The sequence below is a fragment of the Bacillus rossius genome, unplaced genomic scaffold (genome assembly GCF_032445375.1).
Source record: "Bacillus rossius redtenbacheri isolate Brsri unplaced genomic scaffold, Brsri_v3 Brsri_v3_scf706, whole genome shotgun sequence".
Lineage (NCBI taxonomy): Eukaryota > Metazoa > Arthropoda > Insecta > Phasmatodea > Bacillidae > Bacillus > Bacillus rossius.
The window spans coordinates 1-15000 of NW_026962927.1; the positions used below are offsets into that span (position 1 = coordinate 1).

Sequence of the window (15000 nt, forward strand, 5' to 3'; positions counted from 1 at the left end):
CGCCCCTCGGACTCCGTGCGCCAGCCTGTAATAGCGAATCGGGACTTAGAAAAAATTCGAGCAGAGAGCCAGAAAATTCTCCCGGCGATGGAGGCCTCCGCGGCCGAGGAAATTGTCATTGGTGATTTTGCATGTTAAATTAACATGTGTATTAACACAGGCTTGGAGAAGCAAGCCTGCGGGACTCTGCAATACATTGAGCGGGGAGCCAGAAAATTCTGGCGGCGACCGAGGCCTCCGCGGCCGGGAGAACTCTCGGCGCTCGGGCTCCGCGTCTACACATGGGGAGCGGGCAGCCAGAAAATTCTGGCGGCGACCGAGGCCTCCGCGGCCGAGGAAATGGTCCTTGGTGATTTTACATGTTAAATTAACATGTGTATTAACACAGGCTGGGAGAAGCAAGCCTGCGGGTCGCTGCAATATATTGAGCGGGGAGCCAGAAATTTCTGGCGGCGACCGAGGCCTCCGCGGCCGGGGAAATAATCCTCGGTAATTTTACATGTTAAATTAACATGTGTATTAACACAGGCTTGGAGAAGCAAGCCTGCGGGACTCTGCAATACATTGAGCGGGGAGCCAGAAATTTCTGGCGGCGACCGAGGCCTCTGCGGCCGGGATAATAATCCTTGGTAATTTTACATGTTAAATTAACATGTGTATTAACACAGGCTGGGAGAACTAGGCATTCTGGACTTTGAAAAATTTCGAGCAGGGGCCGGAGAAATTCTCCCGGCGACCGAGGCCTCCGCGGCCGGGAGAACTCTCGGCGCTCGGGCAGCGCGTCTACCCATGGGGAGCGGGCAGCCAGAAAATTCTGGCGGCGACCGAGGCCTCCGCGGCCGAGGAAAAGGTCATTGGTAATATTACATGTTAAATTAACATGTGTATTAACACATGCTGGGAGAAGCAGGCATTCTGGACTTTGAAAAATTTCGAGCAGGGGCCGGAGAAATTCTCCCGGCGACCGAGGCCTCCGCGGCCGGGAGAACTCTCGGCGCTCGGGCTCCGCGTCTACCAATGGGGAGCGGGCAGCCAGAAAATTCTGGCGGCGACCGAGGCCTCCGCGGCCGAGGAAATGGTCCTTGTTGATTTTACATGTTAAATTAACATGTGTATTAACACAGGCTGGGAGAAGCAAGCCTGCGGGACTCTGCAATACATTGAGCGGGGAGCCAGAAAATTCTGGCGGCGACCGAGGCCTCCGCGGCCGAGGAAATGGTCCTCAATGATTTTACATGTTAAATTATCATGTGTATTAACACAGGCTGGGAGAAGCAAGCCTGCGGGACTCTGCAATACATTGAGCGGGGAGCCAGAAAATTCTGGCGGCGACCGAGGCCTCCGCGGCCGGGGAAATAATCCTCGGTAATTTTACATGTTAAATTAACATGTGTATTAACACAGGCTGGGAGAAGCAGGCATTCTGGACTTTGAAAAATTTCGAGCAGGGGCCGGAGAAATTCTCCCGGCGACCGAGGCCTCCGCGGCCGGGAGAACTTCGGCGCTCGGGCTCCGCGTGTACCCGCCGCAAGGCCCATTTTGGGTTATATAGGGGGTAGTGGTGTCTCTGGAGGGAAAAAATACACGGTAAATATTGCAGCCAGAGCCTATGGCAATCTGTTGGCGACCGAGGCCTCCACACGCCGGCAAATTTTCGGCTCTCGGACTGTGTGTATTCCACTGGAGACAGGCCTGCGGGACTCTGTAATATATTGAGCCGGGAGCCAGAAAATTCTGGCGGCGACCGAGGCCTCCGCGGCCGGGGAAATAATCCTCGGTAATTTTACATGTTAAATTAACATGTGTATTAACACAGGCTGGGAGAAGCAAGCCTGCGGGTCGCTGCAATATATTGAGCGGGGAGCCAGAAAATTCTGGCGGCGACCGAGGCCTCCGCGGCCGGGGAAATAATCCTCGGTAATTTTACATGTTAAATTAACATGTGTATTAACACAGGCTTGGAGAAGCAAGCCTGCGGGACTCTGCAATACATTGAGCGGGGAGCCAGAAAATTCTGGCGGCGACCGCGGCCTCTGCGGCCAGGGAAATAATCCTCGGTAATTTTACATGTTAAATAACCATGTGTATTAACACAGGCTGGGAGAAGCAAGCATGCGGGACTCTGCAATATATTGAGCAGGGAGCCAGAAAATTCTGGCTGCGACCGAGGCCTCTGCGGCCGAGGAAATGGTCATTGGTAATTTTACATGTTAAATTAACATGTGTTTTAACACAGGCTGGGAGATGCAGGCATTCTGGACTTAGAAAAATTTCGAGCAGGGGCCCGAGAAATTCTCCCGGCGACCGAGGCCTCTGCGGCCGGGAGAACTCTCGAAAACCACCTCGTTCGTGGTTGTTTGCCGTGCGGGGCGAATCGGGAAATCTAGCAAATAGCTGAAGACATTCTCCCGGCGATGGAGGCCTCGGCGGCCGGGAAAAACGCCCGCGCTCGGGCGTTGCGCGCCCCCTTGGCAAGGCCCATTTTGGGTTATATAGGGGGTAGTGGTGTCCCGAGGGGAAAAAATTAACATGTTAAATACTGCTCCCAGGCAATTGTAAAATGTCTCGGCGACGGAAGGCACCACTACCCGGCATATTTACGCCCCTCGGACTCCGTGCGCCAGCCTGTAATAGCGAATCGGGACTTAGAAAAAAAATTCGAGCAGGGAGCCAGAACATTTTCCCGGCGATCGAGGCCTCCGCGGCCGAGGAATTTGTCATTGGTGATTTTGCATGTTAAATTAACATGTGTATTAACACAGGCTTGGAGAAGCAAGCCTGCGGGACTCTGCAATACATTGAGCGGGCAGCCAGAAAATTCTGGCGGCGACCGTGGCCTCCGCGGCCGGGGAAATAATCCTCTGTAATTTTACATGTTAAATTAACATGTGTATTAACACAGGCTTGGAGAAGCAAGCCTGCGGGACTCTGCAATACATTGAGCGGGGAGCCAGAAATTTCTGGCGGCGACCGAGGCCTCTGCGGCCGGGATAATAATCCTTGGTAATTTTACATGTTAAATTAACATGTGTATTAACACAGGCTGGGAGAACTAGGCATTCTGGACTTTGAAAAATTTCGAGCAGGGGCCGGAGAAATTCTCCCGGCGACCGAGGCCTCCGCGGCCGGGAGAACTCTCGGCGCTCGGGCTCCGCGTCTACCCATGGGGAGCGGGCAGCCAGAAAATTCTGGCGGCGACCGAGGCCTCCGCGGCCGAGGAAAAGGTCATTGGTAATATTACATGTTAAATTAACATGTGTATTAACACATGCTGGGAGAAGCAGGCATTCTGGACTTTGAAAAATTTCGAGCAGGGGCCGGAGAAATTCTCCCGGCGACCGAGGCCTCCGCGGCCGGGAGAACTCTCGGCGCTCGGGCTCCGCGTCTACCCTTGGGGAGCGGGCAGCCAGAAAATTCTGGCGGCGACCGAGGCCTCCGCGGCCGAGGAAATGGTCCTTGGTGATTTTACATGTTAAATTAACATGTGTATTAACACAGGCTGGGAGAAGCAGGCATTCTGGACTTTGGAAAATTTCGAGCAGGGGCCGGAGAAAATCTCCCGGCGACCGAGGCCTCTGCGGCCGGGAGAACTCTCGGCGCTCGGGCTCCGGGTGTACCCGCGGCAAGGCCCATTTTGTGTTATATAGGGGGTAGTGGTGTCCCGAGGGGGAAAAAATTAACATGTTAAATACTGCTTCCAGGCAATAGGAAAATGTCTCGGCGACGGAACACACCACTACCCGGCGAATTCCCGCCCCTCGGACTCCGTGCGCCAGCTAGTAAGAGCGAATCGGGACTTGGAAAAAATTTTATCGGGGAGCCAGAAAATTCTCCCGGCGATCAAGGCAATCACCGCCGGGAGAATTTTTTCTAGCTAACCGATTGAAATTTTCAAAGTACCAATTGCCTCGAAAACAACCACGAACGTAAAACAACCACGAACGGAAAACAACCACGAACGACAACAACCACGAACGACAACAACCACGAACGACAACAACCACGAACGGAAAACAACCCCGAACGACAACAACCACGAACGCACAACAACCACGAATGAAAACAACCACGAACAGTAAACAACCACGAACGAAAACAACCACGAACGAAAACCACCTCGTTCGTGGTTGTTCGCCTTGTGGGGCGAATCGGGACATCATGCAAATAGCTGGAGACATTCTCCCGGCGATCGAGGCCTCGGCGCCCGGGAAAAATGCCCGCGCTCGGGCGTTGTGGGCACCCATTGCATGGCCCATTTTGGGTTATATAGGGGGTAGTGGTGTCCCGAGGGGGAAAAAATTAACATGTTAAATACTGCTCCCAGGCAATTGTAAAATGTCTCGGCGACGGAAGGCACCACTACCCGGCATATTTCCGCCCCTCGGACTCCGTGCGCCAGCCTGTAATAGCGAATCGGGACTTAGAAAAAATTCGAGCAGAGAGCCAGAAAATTCTCCCGGCGATGGAGGCCTCCGCGGCCGAGGAAATTGTCATTGGTGATTTTGCATGTTAAATTAACATGTGTATTAACACAGGCTTGGAGAAGCAAGCCTGCGGGACTCTGCAATACATTGAGCGGGGAGCCAGAAAATTCTGGCGGCGACCGAGGCCTCCGCGGCCGGGAGAACTCTCGGCGCTCGGGCTCCGCGTCTACACATGGGGAGCGGGCAGCCAGAAAATTCTGGCGGCGACCGAGGCCTCCGCGGCCGAGGAAATGGTCCTTGGTGATTTTACATGTTAAATTAACATGTGTATTAACACAGGCTGGGAGAAGCAAGCCTGCGGGTCGCTGCAATATATTGAGCGGGGAGCCAGAAATTTCTGGCGGCGATCGAGGCCTCCGCGGCCGGGGAAATAATCCTCGGTAATTTTACATGTTAAATTAACATGTGTATTAACACAGGCTTGGAGAAGCAAGCCTGCGGGTCTCTGCAATACATTGAGCGGGGAGCCAGAAATTTCTGGCGGCGACCGAGGCCTCTGCGGCCGGGATAATAATCCTTGGTAATTTTACATGTTAAATTAACATGTGTATTAACACAGGCTGGGAGAACTAGGCATTCTGGACTTTGAAAAATTTCGAGCAGGGGCCAGAGAAATTCTCCCGGCGACAGAGGCCTCCGCGGCCGGGAGAAATCTCGGCGCTCGGGCAGCGCGTCTACCCATGGGGAGCGGGCAGCCAGAAAATTCTGGCGGCGACCGAGGCCTCCGCGGACGAGGAAAAGGTCATTGGTAATATTACATGTTAAATTAACATGTGTATTAACACATGCTGGGAGAAGCAGGCATTCTGGACTTTGAAAAATTTCGAGCAGGGGCCGGAGAAATTCTCCCGGCGACCGAGGCCTCCGCGGCCGGGAGAACTCTCGGCGCTCGGGCTCCGCGTCTACCAATGGGGAGCGGGCAGCCAGAAAATTCTGGCGGCGACCGAGGCCTCCGCGGCCGAGGAAATGGTCCTTGTTGATTTTACATGTTAAATTAACATGTGTATTAACACAGGCTGGGAGAAGCAAGCCTGCGGGACTCTGCAATACATTGAGCGGGGAGCCAGAAAATTCTGGCGGCGACCGAGGCCTCCGCGGCCGAGGAAATGGTCCTCAATGATTTTACATGTTAAATTAACATGTGTATTAACACAGGCTGGGAGAAGCAAGCCTGCGGGACTCTGCAATACATTGAGCGGGGAGCCAGAAAATTCTGGCGGCGACCGAGGCCTCCGCGGCCGGGGAAATAATCCTCGGTAATTTTACATGTTAAATTAACATGTGTATTAACACAGGCTGGGAGAAGCAGGCATTCTGGACTTTGAAAAATTTCGAGCAGGGGCCGGAGAAATTCTCCCGGCGACCGAGGCCTCCGCGGCCGGGAGAACTTCGGCGCTCGGGCTCCGCGTGTACACGCCGCAAGGCCCATTTTGGGTTATATAGGGGGTAGTGGTGTCTCTGGAGGGAAAAAATACACGGTAAATATTGCAGCCAGAGCCTATGGCAATCTGTTGGCGACCGAGGCCTCCACACCCCGGCAAATTTTCGGCTCTCGGACTGTGTGTATTCCACTGGAGACAGGCCTGCGGGACTCTGTAATATATTGAGCCGGGAGCCAGAAAATTCTGGCGGCGACCGAAGCCTCCGCGGCCGGGGAAATAATCCTCGGTAATTTTACATGTTAAATTAACATGTGTATTAACACAGGCTGGGAGAAGCAAGCCTGCGGGTCGCTGCAATATATTGAGCGGGGAGCCAGAAAATTCTGGCGGCGACCGAGGCCTCCGCGGCCGGGGAAATAATCCTCGGTAATTTTACATGTTAAATTAACATGTGTATTAACACAGGCTTGGAGAAGCAAGCCTGCGGGACTCTGCAATACATTGAGCGGGGAGCCAGAAAATTCTGGCGGCGACCGCGGCCTCTGCGGCCAGGGAAATAATCCTCGGTAATTTTACATGTTAAATAACCATGTGTATTAACACAGGCTGGGAGAAGCAAGCATGCGGGACTCTGCAATATATTGAGCAGGGAGCCAGAAAATTCTGGCTGCGACCGAGGCCTCTGCGGCCGAGGAAATGGTCATTGGTAATTTTACATGTTAAATTAACATGTGTTTTAACACAGGCTGGGAGATGCAGGCATTCTGGACTTAGAAAAATTTCGAGCAGGGGCCCGAGAAATTCTCCCGGCGACCGAGGCCTCCGCGGCCGGGAGAACTCTCGAAAACCACCTCGTTCGTGGTTGTTTGCCGTGCGGGGCGAATCGGGAAATCTAGCAAATAGCTGAAGACATTCTCCCGGCGATGGAGGCCTCGGCGGCCGGGAAAAACGCCCGCGCTCGGGCGTTGCGCGCCCCCTTGGCAAGGCCCATTTTGGGTTATATAGGGGGTAGTGGTGTCCCGAGGGGAAAAAATTAACATGTTAAATACTGCTCCCAGGCAATTGTAAAATGTCTCGGCGACGGAAGGCACCACTACCCGGCATATTTACGCCCCTCGGACTCCGTGCGCCAGCCTGTAATAGCGAATCGGGACTTAGAAAAAAAATTCGAGCAGGGAGCCAGGGAGCCAGAACATTTTCCCGGCGATCGAGGCCTCCGCGGCCGAGGAATTTGTCATTGGTGATTTTGCATGTTAAATTAACATGTGTATTAACACAGGCTTGGAGAAGCAAGCCTGCGGGACTCTGCAATACATTGAGCGGGCAGCCAGAAAATTCTGGCGGCGACCGAGGCCTCCGCGGCCGGGGAAATAATCCTCTGTAATTTTACATGTTAAATTAACATGTGTATTAACACAGGCTTGGAGAAGCAAGCCTGCGGGACGCTGCAATACATTGAGCGGGGAGCCAGAAATTTCTGGCGGCGACCGAGGCCTCTGCGGCCGGGATAATAATCCTTGGTAATTTTACATGTTAAATTAACATGTGTATTAACACAGGCTGGGAGAACTAGGCATTCTAGACTTTGAAAAATTTCGAGCAGGGGCCGGAGAAATTCTCCCGGCGACCGAGGCCTCCGCGGCCGGGAGAACTCTCGGCGCTCGGGCTCCGCGTCTACCCATGGGGAGCGGGAAGCCAGAAAATTCTGGCGGCGACCGAGGCCTCCGCGGCCGAGGAAATGGTCCTTGGTGATTTTACATGTTAAATTAACATGTGTATTAACACAGGCTGGGAAAAGCAAGCCTGCGGGACTCTGCAATATATTGAGCGGGGAGCCAGAAAATTCTGGCGGCGACCGAGGCCTCCACGGCCGGGGAAATAATCCTCGGTAATTTAACATGTTAAATTAACATGTGTATTAACACAGGCTTGGAGAAGCATGCCTGCGGGACTCTGCAATACATTGAGCGGGGAGCCAGAAAATTCTGGCGGCGACCGAGGCCTCTGCGGCCGAGGAAATGGTCATTGGTAATTTTACATGTTAAATTAACATGTGTATTAACACAGGCTGGGAAAAGCAAGCCTGCGGGACTCTGCAATATATTGAGCGGGGAGCCAGAAAATTCTGGCGGCGACCGAGGCCTCCACGGCCGGGGAAATAATCCTCGGTAATTTAACATGTTAAATTAACATGTGTATTAACACAGGCTGGGAGAAGCAGGCATTCTGGACTTTGAAAAATTTCGAGCAGGGGCCGGAGAAATTCTCCCGGCGACCGAGGCCTCCGCGGCCGGGAGAACACTCGGCGCTCGGGCTCCGCGTGTACCCGCGGCAAGGCCCATGTTGGGTTATATAGGGGGTAGTGGTGTCCCGAGGGGGAAAAAATTAACATGTTAAATACAGCTTCCAGGCAATAGAAAAATGTCTCGGCGACGGAAGGCACCACTACCCGGCGAATTCCCGCCCCTCTGACTCCGTGCGCCAGCCTGTAATAGCGAATCGGGACTTAGAAAAAATTCGAGCAGGGAGCCAGACAATTCTGTCGGCGACCGAGGCCTCCGTGGCCGGGGAAATAATCCTCGGTAATTTTACATGTTAAATTAACATGTGTATTAACACAGGCTTGGAGAACCAAGCCTGCGGGACTCTGCAATACATTGAGCGGGGAGCCAGAAAATTCTGGCGGCGACCGAGGCCTCCGCGGCCGGGGAAATAATCCTCGGTAATTTTACATGTTAAATTAACATGTGTATTAACACAGGCTTGGAGAACCAAGCCTGCGGGACTCTGCAATACATTGAGAGGTGAGCCAGAAAATTCTGGCGGCGACCGAGGCCTCCGCGGCCGAGGAAATGGTCCTCGGTGATTTTACATGTTAAATTAACATGTGTATTAACACAGGCTGGGAGAAGCAAGCCTGCGGGACTCTGCAATATATTGAGCGGGGAGCCAGAAAATTCTGGCGGCGACCGAGGCCTCCACGGCCGGGGAAATAATCCTCGATAATTTAACATGTTAAATTAACATGTGTATTAACACAGGCTGGGAGAAGCAGGCATTCTGGACTTTGAAAAATTTCGAGCAGGGGCCGGAGAAATTCTCCCGGCGACCGAGGCCTCCGCGGCCGGGAGAACTTCGGCGCTCGGGCTCTGCGTGTACCCACCGCAAGGCCTATTTTGGGTTTTATAGGGGGTAGTGGTGTCTCTGGAGGGAAAAAATACACGGTAAATATTGCAGCCAGAGCCTATGGCAATCTGTTGGCGACCGAGGCCTCCACACCCCGGCAATTTTCGGCTCTCGGACTGTGTGTATTCCACTGGAGACAGGCCTGCGGGACTCTGTAATATATTGAGCCGGGAGCCAGAAAATTCTGGCGGCGACCGAGGCCTCCGCGGCCGAGGAAAAGGTCATTGGTAAAATTACATGTTAAATTAACATGTGTATTAACACAGGCTGGGAGAAGCAGGCATTCTGGACTTAGAAAATTTCGAGCAGGGGCCCGAGAAATTCTCCCGGCTACGAGGCCTCCGCGGCCGGGAGAACTCTCGGCGCTCGGGCTCGCGTCTACACATGGGGAGCGGGCAGCCAGAAAATTCTGGCGGCGACCGAGGCCTCCGCGGCCGAGGAAATGGTCCTTGGTGATTTTACATGTTAAATTAACATGTGTATTAACACAGGCTGGGAGAAGCAAGCCTGCGGGTCGCTGCAATATATTGAGCGGGGAGCCAGAAATTTCTGGCGGCGACCGAGGCCTCCGCGGCGGGGAAATAATCCTCGGTAATTTTACATGTTAAATTAACATGTGTATTAACACAGGCTTGGAGAAGCAAGCATGCGGGACTCTGCAATATATTGAGCAGGGAGCCAGAAAATTCTGGCTGCGACCGAGGCCTCTGCGGCCGAGGAAATGGTCATTGGTAATTTTACATGTTAAATTAACATGTGTTTTAACACAGGCTGGGAGATGCAGGCATTCTGGACTTAGAAAAATTTCGAGCAGGGGCCAGGGAAATTCTCCCTGCGACCGAGGCCTCCGCGGCCGGGAGAACTCTCGAAAACCACCTCGTTCGTGGTTGTTTGTCGTGCGGGGCGAATCGGGAAATCTAGCAAATAGCTGAAGACATTCTCCCGGCGATGGAGGTCCTCGGCGGCCGGGAAAAACGCCCGCGCTCGGGCGTTGCGCGCCCCCTTGGCAAGGCCCATTTTGCGTTATATAGGGGGTAGTGGTGTCACGAGGGGAAAAAATTAACATGTTAAATACTGCTCCCAGGCAATTGTAAAATGTCTCGGCGACGGAAGGCACCACTACCCGGCATATTTACGCCCCTCGGACTCCGTGCGCCAGCCTGTAATAGCGAATCGGGACTTAGAAAAAAATTCGAGCAGGGAGCCAGAACATTTTCCCGGCGATCGAGGCCTCGCGGCCGAGGAATTTGTCATTGGTGATTTTGCATGTTAAATTAACATGTGTATTAACACAGGCTTGGAGAAGCAAGCCTGCGGGACTCTGCAATACATTGAGCGGGCAGCCAGAAAATTCTGGCGGCGACCGAGGCCTCCGCGGCCGGGGAATAATCTCTGTAATTTTACATGTTAAATTAACATGTGTATTAACACAGGCTTGGAGAAGCAAGCCTGCGGGACTCTGCAATACATTGAGCGGGGAGCCAGAAATTTCTGGCGGGCGACCGAGGCCTCTGCGGCCGGGATAATAATCCTTGGTAATTTTACATGTTAAATTAACATGTGTATTAACACAGGCTGGGAGAACTAGGCATTCTGGACTTTGAAAAATTTCGAGCAGGGCCGGAGAAATTCTCCCGGCGACCGAGGCCTCCGCGGCCGGGAGAACTCTCGGCGCTCGGGCTCCGCGTCTACCATGGGGAGCGGGCAGCCAGAAAATTCTGGCGGCGACCGAGGCCTCCGCGGCCGAGGAAAAGGTCATGGTAATATTACATGTTAAATTAACATGTGTATTAACACATGCTGGAGAAGCAGGCATTCTGGACTTTGAAAAATTTCGAGCAGGGCCGGAGAAATTCTCCCGGCGACCGAGGCCTCCGCGGCCGGGAGAACTCTCGGCGCTTGGGCAGCGCGTCTACCCATGGGGAGCGGGCAGCCAGAAAATTCTGGCGGTGACCGAGGCTCCGCGGCCGAGGAAATGGTCCTTGGTGATTTTACATGTTAAATTAACATGTGTATTAACACAGGCTGGGAGAAGCAGGCATTCTGGACTTAGAAAAATTTCGAGCAGGGGCGTTGAAATTCTCCCGGCGACCGAGGCCTCCGCGGCCGGGAGAACTCTCGGCGCTCGGGCTCCGCGTGTACACGCGTCAAGGCCCATTTTGGGTTATATAGGGTGTAGTGGTGTCTCTGGAGGGAAAAAATACACGGTAAATATTGCAGCCAGAGCCTCCATGGCAATCTGTTGGCGACCGAGGCCTCCACCCCCGGCAAATTTTCGGCTCGGACTGTGTGTATTCCACTGGAGACAGGCCTGCGGGACTGTGCAGTATATTGAGCGGGGAGCCAGGAAAATCTCCCGGCGACCGAGGCCTCCGCGGCCGAGGAAATGGTAATTGGTGGTTTTGCATGTAAAATTACATGTGTATTACACAAGCTGGGATGAGAGGATTTGGCGGCGACCGAGGCCTCCTCACCCCGGCAAAATATCAGCTACCGGGCTCTGCATATTCCTACAGAAGCAGGCCTGCAGGACTCTGCAATATATTGAGCGGGAACCAGAAATTCTGGCGGCGACCGAGGCCTCCGCGCCGAGGAAAATTGTCATTGGTGGTTTGCATGTAAAATTAACATGTGTATTAACACAAGCTGTGACCAGAGAATTGGCGGCGACCGGGGCCTCCACACCCCGGCAAAATATCAGCTACCGGGCTCTGCTTATTCACATTCAAGCAGGCATTAGGGACTCTGAAAAGTTTCGGGCGGGGAGCCAGAAAATTCTCCCGGCCACAGAGCCCTCCCTCCCGAGAGTCTGTGTAAATGCCTGTTATACAGGCCCCATGAATTCCAGCCTTATAGGTTATTTTAAGTCTCCGTTCGTGGTTGTTCGTAAACAACTGCGATTCGGGATTTTGACCTATTTCCTATGATCATGTTCCCGGAAGTTACGCAGCCTCTTTCAGTCAAAATCTCATATTTTGGGTACCTTTGTGAACCCATCGATAGGCCCATTTTGGGTATATTAGGGGGACATGCAATCGGGAAAATTGGAATTATTTGCAATATGGAAAGAATATGTACATAAATGAAAAGGGAGTCCCCCCGAGTTTTCTCGCCCTATATATATTGCAAAAATATCCAATTAATTATGTGGAACCTGTAGCACCTTTCTATGAAGCAGAATTAACATTACAGAACGGTTTGAATGCTACCACCTCAGTTTCTCTACAATGCATTGGATTTCAAAGAGGTGAATTACTGTGGATGGTACTGTTGTATGGCTAACAAATCGTCTGGGAAACAATGCAGAATTAATTAAGAAGGTTGTATGTTTTCTGTTACATGGTGGAGGTGCCCTCTAGTACACAGTAAAATGTTTTGTGGACTGCAGCTCCTTGAGGAATTAATTCAGTATGGGTCTTGTAGTGGTCTGAAAGTGGATGATGAAAAAGAATGTATAATGGTATTCAGAGCACCTCGCGGTGAAGCGGACATGCTACCTCAAAATGCTTGATTGATTCATGCCCAGTTCCCCCAAGAAGCGGTACATTGAAAAAATTGATTTACTTTGTGGATGATACTAGCAAATACTATCCGCTGGGGGAAGTAAGCAGAAATTGGTGGTCGTATGTTTGTTACATGGTAGAGGTGCTTTCTAGTACACAATGAAATGCTTGGTGTACCGCTGCTCCTTGAAGAATTAATTCCATATGGGGTCTAGCCGTGGTCTTAACTGTGACACGAAGAACTATCTAAAGTGGCCTATCTGTCTGAACTGCAATACACAAGCTGCGAGCCAATGCTATACCTTTCTCAGGTAACGAGCTCTTGTGCGGCGATTCGATTGGATGCGAAATGGTGGGGAACGCGTGTCCGGTCGTCTTAACCAAGTAATGGTTCCCTCTGTTAACATGAAATGTTTGATGGATCGCAGCTCCCTGAGAGACAAGTTTCAAAGGGGTTAGTCGCGGTCTTCAATCCTGGCCAAGGTGCAGTCACCATCTATAAGAGATACCTGCTTTACTGAAGGGTAGCAAGAGTTCCCTTGCCCGCATGTTGCTCCGTGGGGGTATATCAGTATAAAGGTAGAAGAAGCCATGATCGGAGCTTCGGTGGATGAGATTGGCGGAGAAGACATGTTCTTGTCTATCTGGTAGATCAGGGGGGTGGCAGCTGATCGGCGAAAGCAGCGGACTCCCGATGTTCCGTCGACTCCCAATGTACACTTGAAACATGCACATTTGGGTGGCGAGGGGGCGTTGTGGCCATCCGAAAACATGTCTTCATCTCTCTTATTGGTGGACCGCTGCTCCTTGAAGAATTAATTCCATATGGGTCTAGTCCTGGTGATAACTGTGAACACTAGAACTATCTAAAGTGGCCTATCTGTCTGAACTGCAATACACTAGCTGCGAGCCAATGCTATACCTTTCTTAGGTAACGAGCTCTTGTGCGGCAATTCGATTGGATGCGAAATGGTGGGGAACGCGTGTCCTATCGTCTTAACCAAGTAATGGTTCCCCTCTGTTAACAATGAAATGTTTGATGGATCGCAGCTCCTGAGAGACAAGTTTCAAAGGGGTTAGTCGCGGTCTTCAATCCTGGCCAAGGTGCAGTCACCATCTATAAGAGATACCTGCTTTACTGAAGGGTAGCAAGTTCCCTTGCCCGCATGTTGCTCCGTGGGGGTATATCAGTATAAAGGTAGAAGAAGCCATGATCGGAGCTTCGGTGGATGAGATTGGTGGAGAAGACATGTTCTTGTCTATCTGGTAGATCAGGGGGGTGGCAGCTGATCCGGAGAAAGCAAGCGGACTCCCGATGTTCCGTCGACTCCCAATGTACACTTAAAACATGCACATTTGGGTGGCGAGGGGGCGTTGTGGCCATCCGAAAACATGTCTTCATCTCTCTTATTGGTGGACCGCTGCTCCTTGAAGAATTAAATCCATATGGGTCTAGTCTTGGTGATAACTGTGAACACTAAGAACTATCTAAAGTGGCCTATCTGTCTGAACTGCAATACACTAGCTGCGAGCCAATGCTATACCTTTCTCAGGTAACGAGCTCTTGTGCGGCAATTCGATTGGATGCGAAATGGTGGGGAACGCGTGTCCTATCGTCTTAACCAAGTAATGGTTCCCCTCTGTTAACAATGAAATGTTTGATGGATCGCAGCTCCCTGAGAGACAAGTTTCAAAGGGGTTAGTCGCGGTCTTCAGCCCTGGCCAAAGGTGTTTAGAAATGAATACTTTTCGGACCAGTGGGCAAATTAGTTCACAGCGAGCCCACGGGCCACGGTCTGCTCCGCAGTGGGCCGCGCCCGAATGTGGGCACCGATCATATAATTTGAAATCCACTCGCCAAGTACCATGCGAGTTTCTAAGAGCGCGATATATTCGCCAGTGAAAGCCTTGGAAGTTTGGCCTCGCCTACTCCCTAGGAAAATTAATTAGAGATGGAAGGAAAGACTTTGCAATTGCAAAGCGGGTGTCGATATTGGGAAGTCGCCCCGTACTTGTTGATACAGAAGGAAAAAAAAATGTACATCATAAGATTCGGACCGGTGCTCTGCGGACCCGGGAGGTTCCTCCGAACGAAAAAAAAAGCTGCTAGCAGCTCCTGGTTGATCCTGCCAGTAGTCATATGCTTGTCTCAAAGATTAAGCCATGCATGTCTAAGTGCAAGCCAAAATAGGTGAAACCGCGAATGGCTCATTAAATCAGTTATGGTTCCTTAGATCGTACCACATGACTTGGATACACTGTGGTAATTCTAGAGCTAATACATGCTGAACTGAGTCCCGACCAGAAATGGGAGGGATGCTTTTATTAGATCAAAACCAATCGGCGTGGCTCGTCTGCGTCCGTTTGCTTTGGTGACTCTGGATAACTTGTGCTGATCGCACGGTCTCCGTACCGGCGACGCATCTTTCAAATGTCTGCCTTATC

The 15000-nt window shown here is 51.9% G+C and overlaps 1 non-coding gene across 1 annotated transcript in view; it reads left to right on the plus strand.

Annotated features, from left to right (window-relative positions):
• Positions 1-14668: 14668 nt before the first annotated feature.
• Positions 14669-15000, plus strand: part of LOC134545392 (small subunit ribosomal RNA) — a 1981-nt gene continuing 1649 nt past the window's right edge. The window contains exon 1 of the ribosomal RNA XR_010078508.1: positions 14669-15000. This exon is cut by the window's right edge and continues 1649 nt beyond it. This is a non-coding gene — a ribosomal RNA (small subunit ribosomal RNA).